General features: G+C 63.4%; 1 protein-coding gene across 1 annotated transcript in view; it reads left to right on the top strand.

The window, feature by feature from the left end:
* The first annotated feature begins 16,013 nt into the window (after positions 1-16,013).
* The window catches only part of ADGRB1 (adhesion G protein-coupled receptor B1), an 83,131-nt gene continuing 76,803 nt past the window's right edge, over positions 16,014-22,341 (top strand). Inside the window, exon 1 of the mRNA XM_079901932.1 lies at positions 16,014-16,366. The gene's annotated coding sequence lies outside the window, so the exon portion shown is untranslated. The remainder of the gene's footprint in view (positions 16,367-22,341) is intronic.

Raw genomic sequence — 22,341 nt, 5'->3', positions numbered from 1 at the left:
CCAGCTTCTCCAGGGCAGACAGGTTTGCCACTCCTCCCTCGTCTGGCCACAGCACGTGGCAGGCAGGCACACATACATGTGACAAAGCCACGTGCCCGCGCTCTTATACAAGTGAGGTCTGCACAGACCTCGTGTATTTGTGTTTACATTCGCATGCATGGGTGTCCGCGTGTGTGACACGTGTGCACGCCGGCTGTGTTTGTGCAGTGCACCATACCTGTGGCCTTGCCCGTGTGCATACACGTGGGTGCACACGTATGCATGGGTGTGGTGTGCGTGCCTGTGCCTCTGTGCATGCGCACCTGCACTGCGTAGCGTGTGTGCACACACCAGCGTACATGCAGGCACACGTGGGTTGCACACACAGGCACGTGCCAATACACCTGCTTTCCCTCCAGAGTCAGCCGTGACAGAAGCACTGGGGGTGGCACAGGGTGGGCCCAGGCCCGGCCTGGACTGAGGGGTGTCCTGCCCGCCCCGCTCAGGCCCCCACTGTGGCAGAGCCGTAGGGGTCACTGACCAGACTCTGGGCACAGCTGCGGCCAGGGGCAGATGTCAGGAAATCCAGCTCAGTGCCTACCCTCCAGGCAATGCCTGAGCTCAGTCCAGATCCTCAGACCGCGTCACCTCTCACCATGCGTCTGCAAAATGAGTGTCCCGTCTCCCTCGCGGACTCTGAGGAAAGCAGGACACGTGGGCTGTGGACACACCAAGAAGCCCTCCAGTCAGGGCGGCCCTGCCCCACCTCGCCCGATGCCGGGACGGTGCCCACTGCCCTCGCCTTCTGAAGCGAGGCTTCCGCAAGTCAGGAGGTTGGCACGTAGACTCGGGACGGTGGAACTGAAGCCCCAGAGCTCTCTGCTGTGGCCCTGATCTCGGCTCTGGGAGAGGCCAGACGGCTCCTTCCCAGGACCCAGGGGACCTCGGCGCCAGTGGAGGTCCCAGGAGCCGAGCCCCTCCCCTCCAAGGAAACCCAGATTCCGCTCTTGGCAGGGTGGGTCCAGGCCGGCTGGCTGCACCAGGAGGCAGGGGTGCCGTGCTTTGGGGGGTGGGCACATAGGTGAAGGCACCACCCACCTTCAGATCAGCGCTCTGGCTCCAAGGGCAGGGAGGGGGCGGGGCGGGGAGAAGCCCTGTGTCTTTTCTCCTTTTATGAGTTGGGAAATGGCCTTCCCCACCTTCTCAGGGTTTGGGGAGCTGCTGATCTTCACGCGTCTAAATCTGGGGCCGGCAGGTCGCGGGCGCCGAGGGCACTAAGGAGGTCAGCCCAGGAGGGACAAGCTGCACAGCCCCGACCCTGTTTGTGACCCATATCGCCGCCCATGGCACTCGGGATGCCGCCCCCGGGGTGCAATGTGATTCTGGGGATGGGGGTGGGGGTGTGCTGAGACCATCACTCCTTACACACATGCACACACGCGCACACGCACATGCACACACACACACATGCACATGCACACACATGCACACACGCACACACACGCACTGGCCTGCTCTCCTTATAGATGGCCCCTGGGCGTGTCCCCTAGGCCCCTCTCTCCCCACACCTCATCTGAGAAGCTCTGGGTCTGTCCTGGGCAGGAGCCGGACCAGGCAGCCCCTCATGCCAGGCCCCGGGGTGATCCCAGGCCAGGGCGGACCCTCCATTTCATTGCCTCCGCGCCCTCTGTCCGTCAGCTCCACCAGACACCCTGCCCCGCCTGCCACGTCCCCTCGCACCCCCGCCGCCTTTGCCTTCGGGGAAGAGTCTGGCTGCAGAAACAGGAAAAGTCAGAGGTCGAGCAACACAGACGACCTACCGAGCAGTGAAGTGACCGGCCCCAGGCCTCATGACCTTTCGGGCTCAGAGCCAGGATCTAAGCCCCGCCCCGGCTGGGGACTCCCATCACCCGCCTGACAGCAACACCACCCAGCCCCCAATCCACCAGCCACCTTGCCATCCATCTCCTTGGCGCCACGCCCTCCTCCTCGTAACAAGCACCCCGCCCTGCAGCCCCAGCACCCCCGGCTGTGCTTCTGTCGCGTCACACACTGTGGCGGCAGCACCGGGGAGAAGGGCACAGGCGGCCAGCGGCACACCTGTCCCGCCAGCTCCACCTTCACCAGGCCCGTAGGCGGCATCACCCTCCTGCCCTCCCCTCCCCACGGATGGCGAGCTCTCCCTCGGGGCGCGGGACCCTCCAGTACACATTATACTCTTCGGAGCCTGCGGCCGGCCGGGCCCTGCTCCAGGTGCCAGGTGAGCCTCACCTGGAGCTGTCCGGGCTCGCACTCCCCCCGCCCGGTGCCCGGGCCTTGTGCGCTCAGCTGGCCGCTCCCCTTCCCAGAATGAGCACTAACGCACCCTCTCGGATGGCTGGGCTGGGTGTTGGTTTCCTGTTTATTTTCTTCCTCTTTGTGTCAAACTGCCTTTTCTCACTCTAAACTGGCACGAGAGGGGGATTCACAATTCACCCTCCCGGCTCCCATCCCAGCACACGCACCTCGCTGCAGTCTTAATCATCTAGTTTGTAATATTTCATCTCCCCTCCCTTTCATCTCCCTCCGAACACCTCGACCGGTTAGAATAAACATGTAGTTTTAATTCTGAGGCACCTAATTTAGTCTGGCAGGCAGCGTTCCGCCACTCACTGGCATGCACCTCCGCTGAGTCACACTCCAGCTCACCAGGCACGCCGGCCCCCGCCCACACTGCCAGGGGCTGCGTGGGGAGAGGGCTCGGGGCCGCATTCCCAGGAGGCAGGCCTGGGACAGGTGGCAGTGCCCTCCCCCAGTGGTGTCCTTTCCTGGAGAGGCCGCAGGACACCGCCAAGGAATCCCATAGGCGGCTCCTGGCCCCAAGCACTGGCCCCGAAAAGCCAGCCCGAGGGCTCCAGCGTCACTCACCTTCCTCTCTCCAGGGCCGGGCCATGTACGCAGGAGGGCCTGTCAGCAGGTGAGCGGGTAGAGGCCCCCAGGCCGGTAGCAGTTGCCCCTTCTTGGTCTCCGTGGGCATATTTCTGGCCCCTCCTCCCCTTTGCAGGGCTTGGTCAGCAAGGCGGACCTCATTCTGGGTGGCTCCTCTCAGACCACTCAGAGGCCATTGTCACCTCCCTGGAGACCACCGACACCCGACTGCATTGCCATCCTTGACCCCGGCCTGGGGCCTGCCACTCTGCTCTCTCTCCCCTGCCCACCAAGCTGCTGGGCCTGGCCGTACGTTCCACAGGTCACAGGAGTTGACAGGTGACAGGTGAGGGGTGGCACCCGGCCTGCTTGAAGCAAGGGTGCCTGAGAGGACGGGAAGCCGGAGCCCCAGCCCTGTGTCCCCTGGCCAGGCCTGGCTCTGATGAGGCTGGAGGGCTCACCCAGGGGGACCTCAGACCCCCACTCGCCCAAAGACCATGTTGGAACCCATTACCTTAAGCAGTTGGCTGCAGGTGATTTAACATCCCTAAGTCAGTGGACATCTTGCCTCCCAAGTGAAGTCTTCTCCAGCTAGTCTGTTTTTCATTCATTCATTCATGCATTCATGGGTCATCTGCTCATTCATTGGTCCAAAAAGTGTCTGGCTGGCCAGGAAGGAGGGGCTCCAGGGATTCAGAAATGAGCTGTGTTGGAAGATGGGGTTCTGAAGCCAGGAAGGTTGTGTGCTTAAAGCTGAGGCAGTGGGAGTGAAGACAAGCCCCCAGGCCCTGGGGTCTCTCTCACGGGTCACAGCTGCCACTTCACCGCTGCTCAGAGCAGGAACCTGAATCTGGGTTACACCTGGACCAGGGTCTGGCCTGCGCTGGCCTGGGCATTTCTGCCAGTCCCAGGGCCTCCAGGCAGCGGATCTGAGGCCTCTCCAGGTCCTCACTGATGATCTGCTCCAACCTGCCCATCTCTGTCCCTTCCCACTCAGCTTCCAAAGCCGACGGAACACCTGAGGGACAGGAAATGACGAATGGCCACCGTGTGAGATTTCATTCGTGCCCCTAGGCAGGACCTGCTACAAGGACAGGGGAGGTGACGGCCAGTTCCCCAAGGGTGTGTGTGCCCCAGGGCTCATCCACACTGGACAGCTCAAGCTTCACGGGCCCTTTGGCCCAGCGCTTCTCTTCCTGGATGCACATCCCAGAGAAAGTCCACCCCGTGCACCAAGGGGTCACCCGCAGGACGTTCCACCCAGCTTGCTGTGGAGACGGCAGCCAGGCCCTGCTGAAGCTTGTCCACAGAGCCGCACCTGGGGAAACGGAAGTTCCGGGAATGGGAGAGAGGATGGATACAAAGCCCGTGGCCCCATCCAGGATGGAGCACCTCGTGGCCGGGAGGATGAGGCAGCACTGGGCTACAACCTTCGTGTGCATTCTCCCCACAGGGCTGAGTTAATTGCTGAAAGGAGTTAGCTTGGGACACCACTCACCCATGTCTCAGGGGCCCATAGACCGCGTCAGTTCACTGTTTGGATAAGTGCGTACCGCCCGGAGATGTAGAGAACGAGGCAGAGGTGTGATTGGCTCAAACACGGGCAGAAGAGGGTCCACGTGTGCTGGGAAAGTCACAGAGAACCTGTCCACGTTAGCGAGGTTTTCTCCCCTTAAAACCAGAAAGATCTCAGGCCAAACACTAAGCTCTGATGAAGCTGGGTCCTGGGCCGGGGCTCCCCCATAATTGTTGCCCCCCCATACTTATCAGCATACTTGAAACGTTATATAGGGACTTCCCTGGTGGTCCAGTGGCTAGGGCTCCACGCTCCCAATGCAGGAGGCCCAGGGTTCGATCCCTGGTCAGGGAACTAGATCCCACGTGCCGCAGTTAAGACCCGGTGCAGCCAAATAAATAAATATTTTTTTAAAAAAAAAAGTGATATAAGTTTCAAGGGAGAAAAATGCATCTATTAACTCCTCACCATGAAGGTGTAAAATGCTGATGACCCAGCAGCCCTGGAGGCTCTGGGCAAGCGCAGCGTTCCCTAAAGGGAACAGGGGCTCATGGGGGGCCATGGGGCTCCTTGACCAGCAAAGGTGGCAGGCTCAGAGTGGAGCTCCTCCTGGACCCTCTGCAAACATCTCAGCGGGTTGGTTCCCAAGGTGGCAGAGTCTACATCTAAGCCCGTCTGAAGAGTTTAGGGACCAACCCCAACCTGCTCAGGGAGAATGGGCCCCCCTTTCTCTCTCCCTGCGGTACTGACCCCGCCAGCTCCCAGGGGCGCTCAAGTTGGTTGATTCTCAGAAAGGATCCTTTGCAGCCACAGCTCCCTCCCTGGGAATGTACAAGTCCGGCTGGGTGACACCCATAAGGAGACTGGCTGGACCCTGTGGAGGCTCGGGGGTGGCATTCAAGGCCACACGGGGTGCAGCAGGGTGAGCACATCCTGGTTTCAGGAGAACAGACCCCCGGACTGGCTCTGCTCTGCCTGGCAGCGTGATCTGGGCCTGCGTGCTGGGTCGTGTGTGGATGTGGGTGTGTGTGATCGTGTGTGAGTGGGGGGGTGGGGGTTGGTGTCTGCGTTTGTGTGCCAGTGTGTGTGCACAAGGCTGAGACCAGCAGTGAACCTGGAACCAACAGAGCCCTGCGGGCCCTGTGGAGCCAGGTTCTAGGACGAGGGCAGAGAGGGGCAGGAGCAGGTGCCTGCCTGGCCCTGGACGTGGTCATGGGCAGGGTAGGGAAGAGGGCCGCAGAGGGGTGGAGGCTCTTGGGGTCTAAGGAGCTGCTCCCTTGTCTTATCGTATCTCCACATCTGGACTCATTCAGGCATCTACTCATCACACACTGGCCAAGTAAGGCAGCTCCTCGAGGTAGGGGCCAAGACAAACGAAGAAATAAGGATGCCCAGGCCATGCCACCCGAGTGCTGAGAGAGACAGCACAGCCTGAGGGGGCTGCCTGGGAGAACAGGATATGGGGAGAGCACTGAGAAAGGAGCAATTCCCCACCCTCCCAGAGCTCCAGATGAGGAGGGGATGGTGGACTAGCCACAGGCAGAAGGACAGAGGCATAAAATAAGCCAGCCACTGGCTCCAGAATCTTCGAGGAAAGAGGCACAGATTCCTGACTTTGGCTTCATGAGTCATCCACACCGGGCAGGCCCACGCTCTTCAACATCATCAGAATCACCACTGCCCTTACCATCACCATCATGATCACCATCACCACCACCAGCACCAGCACCACCAGCCCCATCACCACCATCACCATCATCACCATCACCATCATCACCACCACCATCACTATCACCACCATCATCACCATCACCATCATCACCATCACCATCATCACCACCACCATCACCATCACCACCATCACCACCATCACCATCACCACCATCACCATCACCACCACCACCACCACCATCACCACCATCACCATCACCATCATCACCACCACCACCACCATCACCACCATCACCATCATCACCATCACCATCACCACCACCACCACCACCATCACCATCATCACCATCACCATCATCACCACCACCACCACCATCACCATCATCACCATCATCACCACCATCACCATCATCACCATCACCACCACCACCACCACCATCACCACCACCATCACCACCACCATCACCACCACCATCACCACCACCATCACTACCATCACCATCACCACCACCATCACCATCATCACCATCACCATCACCACCACCATCACTACCATCACCATCACCACCACCATCACCACCATCTCCATCACCATCACCATCACCACCACCACCACCATCACCACCACCATCACCACCATCACCACCGCCACTATCACCACCATCACCACCACCACCAGCACCATCACCACCATCACCACCACCACCACCACCACCATCACCACTATCACCATCACCACCACCAGCACCATCACCACCACCAGCACCAGCACCACCAGAACCATCACCACCACCACCATTTTCCTCCCACATTAGGTTCTGGGTAGAGGACTGTGTACGTCAGAGCAGGCAGCTGGATAGCCAGGGCTATTGAGGAGTCGGCGGGAAGAGCAGGAGAGGATTTGTGGGATCCAGATCCTTGCCGGGGTCCTTGCTTGTCATGTGGCCTCGCACAACTGGCTTGTCATTTCTGAGCCTCAGCTCCCCGCTCTTTGAGAGCAGGGTTATTCTCCATGACCCCACTACTTTTCGATGTTGTTTTGAGAGTGAAATAAATTGAACTATTTGAAGGTGTTACGTAAATTTGAGAGTGGTGAGCAAATGTTATGCATTCTTCTCAGCATGTAGATTCCATTCCCAGCTGAGCCCCTCTCTCTGCCCCCCCTCCCAGCAACCACACACTTACCAGGTCCTGGGAGTGTGAGGTTCCAGGAACCAACCCCAGGAGCTGGAAGATTGACGCCACCTTTGACTGGAATGCAAACAACATGCAAATGAACAAGCAAATTCCCTCTCCTCCTTCCGGAGGGCCCTACCTGGTCCTGGTTGGGCTGCCCTGCCCTGGCTCTTGTTCAGGACAGGTGGTGGAGGGACAGGGCTGCGGAGTTCCAGGCGGAAGGAGGGGCCTGGAAACACCACACGTCACAGAGCACCCAGCAGGTCCATGTTCTCGCCCTGTCTCTGCTCCACAAAATACCCATGCGTCTTCCGGAGCTGCAAGCTTCCCTCCCTCGTCTCAAACGTGGCATCCGTCCCCGTCACTCCGCCCTCCTCTCTCTCCTCCCTTCTGTCCTTCCTCCAACTTTCCCTGGGGGCCCTTGCAGGCCCCGGACTTGGTGTCCACCACCGGCACTTGGGCTCCAGGAGAGAGACTAACAAGAGGCCATGGCCCCGCAGTCCCAGCTCACGGTGCAGAGTGTCACCCTATGGTCCCCCGGGGGTCCGAGGCTACTCCTTGAGAAGCCTTGGCGTGGAGCTGCATGTCTGCCACGCTCCACATGTCTGTCTGTCTGGCCACCCACCACCCGGGCTGGGCTGTGTCCTGAGTGTCAGCTAGTGAGACCTCCTGTTGGGGCCACGGGGATGGGACATCAGAGCCCGGGGGGGCAGGGGAGGACCCATGTGGAGGCTGAGGTGGTGTCCAGGGTCCCTGTGGACACCTGGGGCCTCTTTGGCACTCAGGGGTGGTGAGAGTGGGGTCGTGCACCTGTCCTGGGGGCCTGGGCAGGGCACCAGCTCGCGGGGGAGAACTCGGCCTGCGCCTGCAGGGGGGCCAACGCCTCATCCGTGCCACTTGGAGCCCGCGGGGCGCCAGGTGTGGTGGGCAGGTGTGCAAAGCCGCTGGGCCGTCTCGAGCCTCAGCTCCCTCGGCTCTGTGATCCCTGCGATTGTCTGCACTGATTTTCACTGCACGGTTTATTCAATGCTTAATCTCCCTCCACTGAAAGCTCCGAGAGCGGAGCGGCGTCCTCAGTCCCAAGGGCCTGCTAAGCCCAGGGGAAGGCCTGACAGAAGCCGGGCGGCTACTGGCACAGGCCCTGAGTCCACACGGCCTCTGCCCTGGGAACCGGGGCGGCAGGGGTGGCGTGGGGACTGGCCCGGTGTCAGCAGGTGCCAGGCCCACGGGAGGCGCCCGAGGAGGCCGGTCAAATGGCGGCCGTTGATAGCCACCCTCAGGGGTGCCTGGGGAGGGTCAGGGCTCAGTCTGTGATATGGACTAGGGATCAGTACGCCCGGGACCAGGGCTCAGTCAGGACGTCGTGAGGACTGGAAGTGGTGCTTCAGAAGTGTCCAGGGCCGGAGGCAGGAACTGCGTGTAACGACCCTCCTTCCCTTTCTGCCCTGTCCATCCTGAAGACCCCCTTTGAAGAACGAGTCCATGAGTCTCGATCGCACCTGGTCGGAGTGAAGGCTTCGGTGCCAATCCTAGTGCCCGGCTGTGTGAGCTTGGGCCAGTCACATCACCATTCTGAACCACGAGCTGCCCAGCTCCAGGATGGCCCCACGCCTTGCAGCCTTTGGGGGTTACAGATGGAGACGGGCATGCAGTGGGCTGGCCAGCACAGCTGCTGAGGACATGTCAGGAGGGTGCCCTTCAGCTGCCCACTTGCAGGGCCGTGAAGGCCCTTGGGCGCCCCCAGCCGGCCCCACCCCGGGTCCCCAGAGCAGCAACAGTGCCACCTGCGGGCTGGCGCCACCGCACCTCTCCCTGACCTGCATTTCCTCTGCCGGCCCCGTGGGGGGTGGGGAGGGAAACCCGCCACTCGCACCTGGTTCTCAGTCAAGAGTTGTGACAACGAGTGGTTGAAAATAGTCTGAAACTATCCCAGCCTCGTCCTCCCCAGGGAGGGCAGGGCAGGCGAGGGGTGCCGAGGAATGGGCAGCACGCTCCGGTTACATAAGCTCGGCACCCTGGGCGCCCCAGGCTCCCCGGGAGAAGGCAGATGGCTCAGCCCCATGGCCGGGAAGCCAGGTGTCCTGGGCCTGCGGACAGGTCCTGCGGGCAGGGCATGGGCTGTGGGCCCGGCAGAAGCTGCGGGGCACGGTTGGCCGCGCAGTCTTTCCCGGGCATGAGGACCAGGTGGACGAAACTCTCCAATCCCTTGGTCCTGAGTCCCCCAAACAAGTGCCCCATTCCTCCTCCTTCCCCCAGAAGCCCGCCTGAGTCCCGCCTGATGGAGACCCTCCAGCGCCTTCGCCGCTCTGAGCCTTTCCCGGAGAGCTCAAAGAAACGATGCCGCCCAGCCGACAAGGGCAGCCTCGGCCGCAGAGGCGGGCTCGGCAGGGTCCAGAGTAAGACTGGCCGATCTGCCCCTCACCTCTGCCCACCTGCTCCCCCTCTCAGGAGGCATGTCCCTCTCCTGGGTACCCACACCCCAGTGCCCCCATGGCTTCGATGCCATCCACAGAAGCTGAAGGGAACTCTGTCTTTCCAGGCCTGGTGTCCCCCCGAGTGACCCTCAACCTGAGGTTTCTGCGTCCAGCAGGCCTGCTATTCTCCAGGGCCTTAGGCAGAGGTGGTGAGCGGGGAGCAGGTGGAGCGCCGGGGCCCGTGCTGCAGCAAGAGAGCTTAAGGTCAGGCGTAGGAGGAACTTCCAAGGGCTGAGGGTAGTGACAGCTGGAATCATGGGCCAGCTCTTCCCTCCTGTCTCCTGCCCTTCCACTCCCGAGGCCCATCACTCAGCCAGCCAGCCCGGGTGTGGGTGGTGGCCCCAGAGGACCCCCGGGGCCAGGGCCACACTGAGGGTGTGCACAGTGGTCCACGGGAAATTCGTTCCTTGGCACTGGGGGCGGGTGGCAGGAGCTCAAGGCGTCAGGGCCAGACAGGGAACAAAGCCATGGGCAGCCAACTGCCGTCTGCTGCCGTCATGCCGCCTGACCCCAAGGGGCTGCAGGGAGGGGGTCCTGTCCTGTGGGCTGGGCTGAGTCAGGGCAGGGAGGCAAGCGGGCGTGGGGCAGGAGCTGGGCCCCAGCCAGGAAGCTTGGCACCAGAGAGCAGGAAAACTGGGGCTCTGGCGTGGAGCCCACACCTCCATTGGTATTTGCCATCTGTGCCAGGCCCTCCTTGATTTACTCATTTAATCCTGACAAAGACCACATAGGTGGTACTATTATCGTCCCCATTACAGACGAAGCAGGCACAGAGTGGGTAAGTTGCCTGAGGTCACACAGCTAGAAAGTGGAGCAGTCAGGACACAACCCAGCCTCCCGTCTGGCTGCAGCCACTGCACCAGCACGCCCTGAGGACACCCCACTCTCACCTGGACCCCCGATGTGTGGAGGGGAGAGGTGCTGGGCGGCTCACGAGCTCTGCGGCCGAGCCTGGAGCCGCAGGTCGCATGCTCGCCCTCCCAAGGGAGCCTCAGGACTCCTGGATGCCAGACCCCGGCAGGGATGGCCGGCCACAGCCGCAATAGGGCAGCCACCAGCCACACGTGGCTGTTTCAAGTGAAATTAGTCTAAAGTACGTAAAATTACAAATTCAGCTCCTCAGGCACACAAGCCACATTTCAAGGGCTCGGGAGCCACACATGGCCAGTGGTGGATGTGTTGGACGGTGCAACACAGAACGTGGCCACCATCCATTCTGTTGGACAGCTCTGTAGGGCCATCTTTGGAGACCGGCCTTCTCTGCTCTTTGCCACTCCCGCCCCCGGCCCAGAGGCGGGCAGCCTGGGGAGAGGGGCAAGGGGATGGTGGGAGGGGAGGTCGGCCTCCCTGGGCCCTCTCACTGCCCACCTCCTGGTAACTCACCCTGACGCTGGCCCTGAACCTAGTCTGCTAGAACACAGACCACAACTGGGTCGCTGCTGTGTGTCCAGACCTGGCCTGGGCTGGTGAAGGGTGATGGTCCACGCAGGACCGTGGACTTCACGGAATGGAAGCTGCGGCACATCTGCCCAAGACCCACCATGTGCTGGCCCAGTCACCCAGCTCTGGGCTGGCCCTGGCGTGCAGAGCCCCTGTGGAGGGTCCCGTCACTGTCACTGGGCCCAGGGAGGGTCTCGGACTGTCTGACTTTGTGGATGGGCTGAGATGTGTCCGGTGTGTTCCCGGGATACAGCGAGGGGCCATGCCTGCCGATGAGATCACCGGGGAGGATGGAGGACTTCCTGGAGGAGGGTCCCTTCTGAGCTTCACCCTTTAGAACCCGTGGTTAACCGGAGGAGCTGGGAGCCCCTGGCCTTGCTGTCCTTCCTCCCCAACCATCCCTCCTCTTTTTCCTCCCCTCACAGCTGCACAGCCTGAAGGGACCAGGGCTGAGTGGGGTTGGGAAGGAGGGGGGACCCAGAAGGCGGAGCCACCACAGGGCGGGGCCTCGCGTCTGCTGAGTGGCAGTGCAAGCCCTTTGTGTCCTGGCTGGGAGGCTAATCACGGCATGTTGCATCCACAACTAATTATGTGCATGTGAATCAGCTAATTACTCACCATGCTCAGCGCCCGCCACCCCAACTCTGGCTGGCAAAGTTCACGGAGTGGTTGGAGAGGACCACGAATGTCCCCAGGCTGGGAATCCTGTGCAGTCCCCTACTGCCCAGCCCCCACGTGGCCTCTGAAGGCCCGAGAAGGGCTGCCAGATGCTAAGGGCTCTCGCTCCACCTCTGTCCCAGGAGCCAGGAGTCAGGGAGCTTGGTTCTAGACCACGCTGCTCCGCACGCGACCGCACGTAGGTCCCCCCTTCTCCCCTGAGGAGAGGACTGTCCTATACGAAAATGCTTGGAAATAGACAGGGCCTCGAGGTATGCTTCCTGCTGCTCCACTGGGGGTCCCCCCAGCCCCCCACAGAGTTCCTGTTTCTCATCCCTCAGGGATGCCTGAGCGTGGACACTCAGGCCTGGGAATAAAGAACTGGATGCGTAAGACTGCCGTGAGGACGGGGCTCAGAGTGGGACCAGGGCCAGGGCTCAGAGTGGGACCAGGGCTCAGAGTGGGACCAGGGCTCAGAGTGGGACCAGGGCCAGGGCTCAGCGTGGGACCAGGGTCAGGGCTCAACGTGTGAGCAGGGTCAGTCAGGGCTCAGAGTGGGACCAGGGCTCAGCGTGGGACCAGGGTCAGGGCTCAGAGTGGGACCAGGGCTCAGCGTGGGACCAGGGTCAGGGCTCAGAGTGGGACCAGGGTAAGTCAGGGCTCAGTGTGACCAGGATAGGGGCTCAGAGTGGGACCAGGGCCAGGGCTCAGAGTATGACCAGGGTCAGGGCTCAGAGTGTGACCAGGGTAGGGGTTCAGAGTGGGACCAGGGTCAGGGCTCAGAGTGTGACCAGGGTAGGGGTTCAGCATGGGACCAGAGTCAGGGCTCAGTGTGTGACCAGGGTCAGGGCTCAGAGTGTGACCAGGGTCAGGGCTCAACGTGTGAGCAGGGTCAGTCAGGGCTCAGTGTGACCAGGATAGGGGCTCAGAGTGGGACTAGGGTAGGGGTTCAGCATGGGACCAGGGTAGGGGTTCAGCATGGGACCACGGTAGGGGTTCAGCATGGGACCAGGGTCGGGGCTCAGTGTGTGACCAGGGTCAGGCCTCAGCATGTGACCACGGTCAGGGCTCAGCGTGTGACCACGGTCAGGGTCAATGTGTGGCCAGGGTCAGTGATCAGTGAGTCAGTGGCTGTGGTGAGGGATTGGTTCATGGCCATGAAGAGGGCTTTTAATGTCATGCGCTCTCTGCGGCTGGGGGAAGAAGTTCTAGAACCTGGATAGGGTTGACCTGCCAGGGGATCGTCAGTTTCAACCTCCTGTGCTAAGCCCACTCCGGGTTTCTTCAAGCTGTGGCCCCGCCCTCAGGTGGCTGTGAGATGGTCAAGGGTTTGCACAAGCTTTGGTGGAGGGTGCTGGATGTAAACTGGTAGCAAATCTCTGGAAGAGTGGCCATTGGCTTAGAGTTCTAGAATCCTGGGGTGTCTGGGCTGCAAGAAACCTTCAGAACCCTTCTGTCCCGGTACTCACGCGCCCATCGGGACACTGAGGCTGCAGCAGGGCCGGTGTGACTCTGTTCATTTCAGGGCACTCAGCTGGGTGTGGGCCTGGGGCAGTGGATAGAAGCCCTGCCCTGGAATTTCAGGGGCCCTGCTGACTTTGCTCCCTCCTCAAGGAGGAGCATGGGGGCAGTTAGGCACCTCTGCTTCTAGGAGGGGGAACTGTCTGGGGTCTGGATCAGGAACTGGGGCAAGGGGACACTTTTCTAAAAGGGGCAAGTAATGGAGGGAGGCAAGGAGCCCCAGAGCAGGGAGGGGGAGACATGGCCCTGCTGAGAAGCCCCGTCTGAGGGGACACCACCTTGCGCTGGATGGCCTGGGTGGAGGGGGTCCCAGCCTTGCCCTGGGAACCCCAGGCGGGGGTCCCAAAGCAGAGGAGTGGGCTGGCTGCTATCCTCCCCCATCCACGGGAGAAAGGTTGGTGGCAAAGCGGCAGCTGAAATCCTGACTCAGAGCTACCGGCACCCTTGGCGGGGCCTTGTGGCCTAATACCAGAGGACCCCTGGTGGCCACGAGCTGCTAGTGCAGGGAGGAGATGGCAGCAAGGGCAGCGGGCAGAGAGGATCTGGGCTAGGAAGGGTGGGAGGCGCAGATGGGGCAGCACCTCACCCCCACCCCGCCGGGGGCACCACCCCCATCTCTTCCCCCAGTTCAAAGACTTTGGGAAGAAGGTCCTTTCCCCGGGAGGGAGGGGGAAGAATAAGGCTGGCCTGGAGGTTGACTGGGAAACGGGCCTCCCCTGCCCTCCCAATTGCCTTGGGATCTGTGTCTCCCTAGCTCTTCCGACCAGCCCCTCAGGACACCCCTAGAGGCTTAGGCCACAGGCTGGCCTTTCGAGAGGGACTGGTTTGGACGGAGCTCCACCTGATGAGGGGAGCAATGTGCAGTGACCAGAGATGGCGCTGACTGTGGCGCTGATGTAGTGGCTCTGTCCGGGGGTTGTGGCAATGGTCGTGGAGAGAGCAGTGTGGGGGTGCCTGCTGACATTCAGGTTGAGAATGGTGACAATGATTGCGGATTAATGTTTGGTGGTGACAGCGATGACACCCTGCTGGAGCCTCCTGGGAGGAAGCTGAGAAAAGCAGACGGTTGGACCAGATGCTGGGCTTGGGCAGCAAAGGCATTAGTGGACTGCTAAGATGATAAATGTATATAGTATTGGATATTCAGGCGGACCCAAAGAAGATTTTGCATTCAGAGTGGACCACAAGTTATGAAAAAGAAGCAAGGGGCTGGGAGGCATAAACATCCTGGTAGAGAAGGACCCTGAAGTAATCTCCCTGAGGTCATTCCTCCAAGATTCTGTATTTCATTCTAGGGAGGCCCCCTATGGGTATCTGGCCAAAGGTCTCAGAAGAAGAGGGACTGTTGCCACTTTAAGATGGGAGATGAAGCAGCTAAAGGGGCCATTTCCATCAGCTTATGGAAAACAAAATCTAAATATGCGACTGGGATGTCCTCACTGTCACCAAGTCAAAGGAGGATGCATGGAGGATGTGAATGTGGATGGAATGGCTGAGGACAGCTCCACAGGGTAAATGGTGGTCTGGACCTCACTTTCAAACCCTTGGCTCTTCTCCCATCCCCTCCCTCAGCGTCTCTCAGAACAGAGTACCCCTGAGGAGACTCGACAAATCCAACCTGGGCAGTTCAAACTGGCCCTTCCCACGTCCGCCAACCTCTGATCCTCTTGGATGGGGTCCAGAGTCTGTGCCTCTGACTCTGTCTCTTGCCCATCACTCATTCCATCTTCCATCCAACCCGCCCACCCACTCTCATCCACCTATCCATGCATCACCCTTCTAATTGCACGGCCCACCCCATCTCTTCAGCCCTCCACTCATGTGCCATCCATCCATCTATGCACCTACCCTGCCCATCCTCAGCCGCCTCTTTCCTCCATCCATCCACCCACCCTCCACCCTTCCATCTACCGTCCCACCCGTCTCTCTAGGCATCTGTCCATCCACCCAGCCTCCGGAGCACCTCCTCAATCTACACCCACTTACCTCATCTACCCTTCCACACATCCCATCCTCTCATGGACCTCTGTGCATTGTTCATGCACAACCCCATATAACTTCCTTCCCTCCATCCATCTGCCCTCTGTCTACCCATGCATCCCCCTGTCCACCTATCCACCCATCCATTTATCCAGCCGGCCAGCGGCAGCCACTCCTCGGCTCCTGGAAGAGGCAGAGGGCTGAGACCCAACTCTTGGTTTTCCTGCTGCATGGGGCAGGAGCTGGGCTTTCCTCGGTGTGCGCGCTTGTGTGCGTTTTACCCGTGCCCCCAACCCCGTTATCTCTCTCCCCTCCCCCACACCCCGCCCCCCGCTCGCGCTCCCCTCTAATGTGTGATCTGGAAGCTCTATAAAGCCTGATGTAATCCGTAATGCAGTCTCTGGCTCCCGATTCGGGATCCAGTTTCAGAGAGGGAGAGATTGGGGAGCGCCGGCAGCCCGGTGGGGGGAAGCAGCTCGCCTCTCTCCTCCTCCTTCTCCTCGTCCTCGGCCTCCTCCTCCTCCTCCCCGCGCCGCCCCGCCCCCGGCTCGGCTCGGCTCGGCTCGCCCCCCCCCCCCCCAGGAAGGGGAAAAAAGGCGAGAGGAGCGGGGCAGGCGACAGGAGCGGAGCGGCGGCGGCGGCCGGAGAGGGAGCGGCGGGCGCAGGCGGCGGCGGGCGCGGCGTTGGCGGCGGCCCCGGCGGAGCGAGCGTGGAGCCGGCGAGCCGGGAACACAGGCGGCCGCGCCGCGTCCTGGCCGGGCCCGGGCCCGCGCGCTCCGCATCGCCCGCAGCCCGGGCATCCGGACCTCCCCGGCGCCCGGGGGGCGCCGGCAGGCGGGGGGAGGGGAGGGGGCCTGCGCGCGCCGGCGGGTGCGCTCCCGGGGACGTCGCTGCTAGGCCTGGAGCGGGCCGGGGGCGACGGAGGCAGGAGGACCCCCCCGTCCGCCCGGACGCCCGGCTCGGCCGCCGGCGACGCGCGGCGCTCCTGGGTATTTGCAACTCGCCGGATCAAGTCTTCGCCAGCGGGGCCGCTGCTGCCGGGAAGGTAAGGAAGGCTCCGGCGCGCGGCTGGGGGCTGGGGGCGCGGCGAGAGGGGGTGCAGCGAGGGTGGGAGGGGGCCGGGGGAGGGGCGGACGCCCGGACTTCTTAACTTCGCCGTTTGGAGCTTCGCAGCTCCGAGGTTTGCGCTCGGAGCACCGGAGTTTGGACCCCCCTCTCCCCCCGCCCCCTGCCTCCTCCAGCGGCCGCGACGGAATCTGGCAGGTCTCCGCGCGCCCGCATTGGGAGGCTGAGGAGGGGGCGACCTGGACGTGGGAGAGGCTCCTCGGCGCTGCTCACCTGCCCCCAGTCCACACACACGCAGCCTGGCCGGGGTGGCAGGCCAGGCTGGGGAAGACACCCCCTCCCCGTCATAGGCACAGACCCAGGGCAGGCTGGGGAAGGCGTTCCCGTTGTGTCCTCACCACATACGGACGCTGGCAGGGGCCTCAGGGAGCCCCAGATGTCCCCACAGCCACACGCAGACCCAGGTAGGTTCAGGAGGGACACCCCAGTGTGTCCCCCTTCCCCTCATCATAGCCAGAGCCCCTACAGACATTGTAGGGGCCCGAGATGTCCTCCCCCACGCACAGTGCCTCCCTCGAAGCCTCACGGTAGACCCGGCACTGGCGGTGGACACTCCCCGGAGGTTCTCTTATCCCCAGATCGGGCGGAGGGCTACTCTAGCGCCCGTCCGCCCCCCTCCACACACACGAAAGCCCTGACTCGTTCCGTTCTCGGCTTCTTTTCCGCTCGCTCGGACAGGCCGCGCGGATAAGCCGCTCCGAACTTTGGGTCGGCCCTGTGCCCTCTCCGCGGGAAGCGGGGAGGCCAGGCGCCGGGCACTCCTCGGTCCCCATTCCCAGCGGGCGGAGGCCGCCGGCCCTCCGCGGCCGCCGCGCTCGCTTGGAGCCGCGCGGAGCTGCCTCGAGGAATGAGCCTGGCCCCCGCCCCCTCCCGGGCAGGCTGGGGCTCTGGGCCCGGCCGGGTGCCCTCTCCCACTAGTCTCCGCGGCCCCCTGGGCAGGGCAGAACGCGTCTCGGGCCTGCCTCGGGAGGGGGCGGCGGAGCTGAAAATCGCCGCGAAGCAAGGTGGCCAGGAAGGCTCGTCAGAGGATGCGGCTCCCAGCCCCAGTACCTCTGCCGGGCCGCGGCGGCTCCTGCTGGGGTCACTTCCCAGGCAGCCTAGAGAAAGCGCCCGTTCAGGCACCCAAACCCCGGCCCGCTGGGCACCTTACCCTCCCCACTTTTATTTTCGGCTTCCAAGTTTCTTGGAGCGCAGGGAGGCAGGATGGGACCGGACGAGTCCTAACCCGCCCCTCCTTCAGCACCCTTTCCCTCCGCGCGCTCCCCAACACGTCCCATTCCCCCGGGTCTGGGTCGAGGATTCCTTAGCGGCAACTACCGAGGAGTTGAAAGGTGTGCAGGTGTGTGGGTGGGCAAGGGGCGCGCACCCACGCCCCAGAGGAGCGGATTGGCAAACGTGGTGGGGAGGGAGCCGGGAGGTCTGCGCTCCCAACCCACCTTCGGGACCTACGGGGACCCCCAGTGCCTTCCGCCACTACACAGACACACGCCCCCTACGAGCAGCGGCCGCGCGGGCGGGGTGGAGAGGGCAAACGGGAGGCTGGGGTCCCTTTTCACATCCGGAGGTGGCATACGGTGTATCTGGGGTCTGAGGAGGCGGCCAGAGCGTCTCCTAGAACCCGAAGCCTTCCATTTCTTGGCGACCCCCGCCGCCGCGGAGGCAGCGAGGGAGGTCGAGGGAGAGAGCCGCTCCCTCACTACCGCAGGCGGCAGCGAAACTCTGCGTCCCGACGCCCGGGTGCCGCCGGGTCCTGCTTTGAGTACCCGAGCAAGGTCAAGCAGGCGAAGGAAGGGGCGGGGGCTCCTGGGCGCGCCCCCGCCCGTGCAGAGTCGGGGCCTTGGGAGGGGGTGTGGGCCGCCCACCGAGTCAGCCCCGAGAGCCCGCTGCCCGCGCCCGGTCCCCGGAGGCGGACGTTGCGCGCGTTCCGGGATCCCGGAGCGCCCCGCGCCCGGCCCGGTGCCCTTCCTCCCGGCTAGCTTGCTGGCGCTCGGCGCTGCTTTCAGACTTGTTGCTCCTGGATGCGGGGGACGGGGGGGGGCCGGCCTGGGATCACCGGAGCCCGGGCGGCGGGGGGCCGAGCGCGAGGCCGGCGGGAATGCGCCAGGGCGGCGCGCGGCTCCGCGGGCGGGCGCGGCGCGGAGGCTCGAGCAGGGAGTTTGCCGCCTCCGATCCCGGAGAAGGGCGCTTGTCCCCGCCACGCTGCCGCGCGGGGGCGGAAAAGACGATTCGTCGCCCTCGGCATAACGCCGGTCTCCTCCAGACCCTGGGCCGGGAGGGGACGCAGCCAAGTTGTCGAGCCCTCCCTTGTCCGGCTCCGGCCCCTCTCGGACCTCTGTGGCCGCGTCCGTGAAATGGGGGCGAGGGTGGGGGTCTCGGAGCCCTTCCGGCTCAGGCCCTCGGCGCTCGTCCCGATGTCCAGCGTGCTGGGCCCGCAGCGTGCTGGGTCTGCGGCGTCCCGACCGGCCGGGTCCGGAGGCAGCTGGGCGCCTGCGGACGCGCGGCCGCGGGGACGGGCACGAGGCGGACCCGGCAAAGCCAGACGAGCAGCGGGGCTCGAACAACCTCCCGTGGAGTCCTCGCCCCCCTGGCCGGCCCGCCCGGTCCGGCCCCGCCTCCGGAACGAGTCCTGGGGCCCAAGCCCGCCCCCTGGGGACGCCTCCAGCTCAGGCAGGGGCGGCGGGCGCAGGGCTGCGGTGGCGGTGGCGGAGGGCGGCGCGCTGTCGCGTTCGGCCGAGAGAGGGCGCCCGCGCCGCCGGCCGCCTGCCCGCCCCTTCCGTCTCTTCCGTGGCCCAGGCGCCCGCCCCATCCTGGGCAGCCCTGGCCGCCCCCGCCCTCTCGCCGGTGCCGCCGGTCCCTCCGCTCCCGCGTCTGGGCGGGAGCGCTGTGACCTGTGTCTCTCCACGCTCGCCTGGCCCCCGGACCTCCGTGCCCTGTGCACGGGCGTGAGGAGCATGTTTGTGTACATGTGTGCTACGCGTGCAGGTGTGTGTCCGGCCGGCAGGCTGGCGGCATGTGTGGGCAGGCACGCAAACTGCCACGTGTGTGTGTGTGGCGCGGAGCGGGTCTGTGTGGATGTGCGCCCTGGATGGCAGTATTTAACCGCACCACATTTTACCTGTGGCAGGTCCTGTAACTGGCTGTGTGCAAGAGGTGGACCCTTGGGAGTAAAGCTCTAACCCCACCCCCCAAACCTCAAACCTGGAGGGTTTTGTTAACTCTATCCGAGCCAGCAAACCCACACTATCCCATTGTCCTCTGGAACCCTCTGGCCTCCAGCCTCCACGGCTGCAGCTGCGCCATCGGTCAGAGCTGTGATTTCTGTGTAAACACACACGGCCTGGATACCCTTGTGCACAGCTTGCACGCACACACATACTGTATGTGTGGGTGCCCACGTGTACACACTCGCACTAGTGGTGCAGCCCCGACGAGGAAGAGGGCATGCCCCCCACCCGGTGTGAAGGCTGGTGGGAATACGGGAGGAAGGAGACCCTGCTCGGCTCAGTGAATGGACCCTGGGGGTGGAAGGCAGCAGCCTGCAGGAGCCCAGAGGTGGGGCTCCCCGAGAACCCTCCACGGGGAAGTGGCAGCTAAGCTGGGAGAAGAGCAGTGGTGGTGGTGACGATGAGGAGGGTCTCAGTATGGGACCAGCCATGCAAAGGCCCTGTGGCAGGTGTGAGGCGTAGACAGGAGCTGGAAAAGAGGTGAATGGCAGGACCAGGGCTTCAGAGGGAGCGGGGCCAGACCGCAGATCCCTGTAGGCCTCGGGCTATGTCCTGGGAGTGGTGGGGGCCACGGGGGGGTGTAAACAGAGGTGATCACTTGGCCTGATGGACACGCCAAAGATAGCGGGTGCTCCTAGGGGCAGCCAGGTTGCATGGGGCTGCCCCGCCCACAACTGCGCTGGACTCCAGACTTCACTTGTCACCACAGAACAGCCATCACCCTGATACCACCCGAGAGCCCCATCAGTGCGCACCACAAACAGCCCACGGCACAGCACAGAACGCGAGCGTGGGCTGCCCTGGAGTCTGGGCCCCGAGGTGGACATTCATGTCCGGGGACATGGTGTCGCTCCGAGGACCCTGGGGCTGCAGGGCACCGGGAGAGCCCCTCTTCCCACCCACTGCCCATTTACGGTTGTTGGAAAAGTAAGGCCAGAGAGGGGAAGAGCTTCCCATTGGAACTTTGATTCCAGGCCTTTGCCTCCGCGCAGCTGCAGGCGACAGAGGCACAAGGCCCGCCCCCTGCAGGGCGGGGCTTCGCAGGGAGACCCCAGGGCCTGTGGCCTCAGCTGAGTGTAAACCCCTGGGTTCAGATCTCTTAGGGAGCCGTCCCTGCGTCCCAGTGTCCTCCTGGCTCCCAGGGTAGGGGAGGACGGGCGCCGCCGGGGAAAGCACACCGCGGGCGGGAGGGTGCCGCCCTGGGGGGCGGGGCTGCCAGTGCAGGTCTCGGGGAGGGCCCAGTTGTCCCAGAGGGATGCGAGTGCCTTCAGAACACAGAGAGCGCTGTCCCTGCTCCCCGCCAGAGCCCTGACCGTTTGGGTCCCAGCGCGCAGGGGCGCCTCCGGAAAGCCTTCCACGCACACACGTGCACACCTGCACACATTCACCCCGTACACGGCGACCCTCCCTGCTGCCGCGCACACGCTCCCTCACGCACTGCACACGCGTGTGCATAGGTGCCCCCGCGCACGCACACTGGTCCCTCCGCAGTCCTGTCCTGGTCTTGGGGTCCACCTCCCCGGCGCTCACCGTGGGCTGCAGGTTGGCTTGCCCTTTCTCCTCCGGGCCCGCCCTCTGCCACCCTCGCTCACCTCGGCCGTCCTGGAGAGAGGGGAGAGGGCGCCCCGTGGGTCTCGGGGAGGCCCAGGTCCGGAGCCTTGATACCTCTGGGCACCAGGTACCAAGGTACGTCTTGGGACGGCCAGTCCTGCCACAGCTGCTGGCACCATTAGGGTGGGTACAGGGGACGTCAGGAGCCAGGAGACCTGGGTTTCCTGAAGCACGTCCAGGCTAAGCACCCCCTTCCTCTGTTGTCATCCCCCCTCTCCCCACTCCATGCTGTCAGGACCTCTGCGTCCCCACCTGGCCAGGCCTATCCGGGACGTCCCTGGGACCTCAGTGTTGTCTGCCGGCCGCCAGGGCCCTTCCTGACCGCCTCTTCTGATCTTGTCACCGTCCTCACACCCTCCCCGTGTGGCCTTGGACAGGTGACCTTGGATGAGCCCCCCTTCCTGGGAACCTCAGGCACGGATCCTGGCGTGGGGTGTGGGTAGGCATCACTTGTAGGCCAGCCGCTGAGCGGGCGTGGAAGGTGTGTCTCCCTCTCTGGGAACAGGGGCTTAATCTGGGTACCGAGCAGGGGGACACAGAGGGGAGAGGGCAGTGACGTATGTCACACCCAGAATTTTAGGAGCCTCCCCTCCTCAGGAGAGTTCCCCGCTCCGGGGGTTGCCCCAGTTGATGGGGCAGACGCTCTCACTGTCCCCGCCTGGGACTCTCCAGAGAGCGTGTCTGTGTGCACGCGAGGGCATCGTGTGCGTGTGTATGCAACCACGTGTGCGCATGCCCGGGGCGCAGGACGCAGTGGAGCTCAGAGCGGGAGGGGGCCGGCAGGCTCAGGTAAGGCTTCTAGGACAGCCATCTGGCCCGTGTCCTGAAGGACAGGTGGGTGTCTGCTGGGCAGGGGCCAGGGCAGCGGGGGCAGCCCGGGAGCTTGAGGGCACGGGGTGTCTTCAAGGCCTACAGGTGGTTTGGGGTAACAGGCTCCTGGGCAAGAAGAGGTGTGATGAGGGTGAGGGTGTGCACGGGGAGGCCTGGAGCAGAGCCAGAGGGCCCTCCCTCCACCCCCCAGCAGTGGACCTTCCGGGGCACCTTTCTTTTTCCTCCTGGG

Source organism: Stenella coeruleoalba, assembly GCF_951394435.1.
Source record: "Stenella coeruleoalba genome assembly, chromosome: 17".
Classification (NCBI taxonomy): Eukaryota; Metazoa; Chordata; class Mammalia; order Artiodactyla; family Delphinidae; genus Stenella; species Stenella coeruleoalba.
The sequence above is the reverse complement of the archived record's forward strand: the minus strand, read 5'-3'. Positions and strand labels throughout refer to the sequence as shown.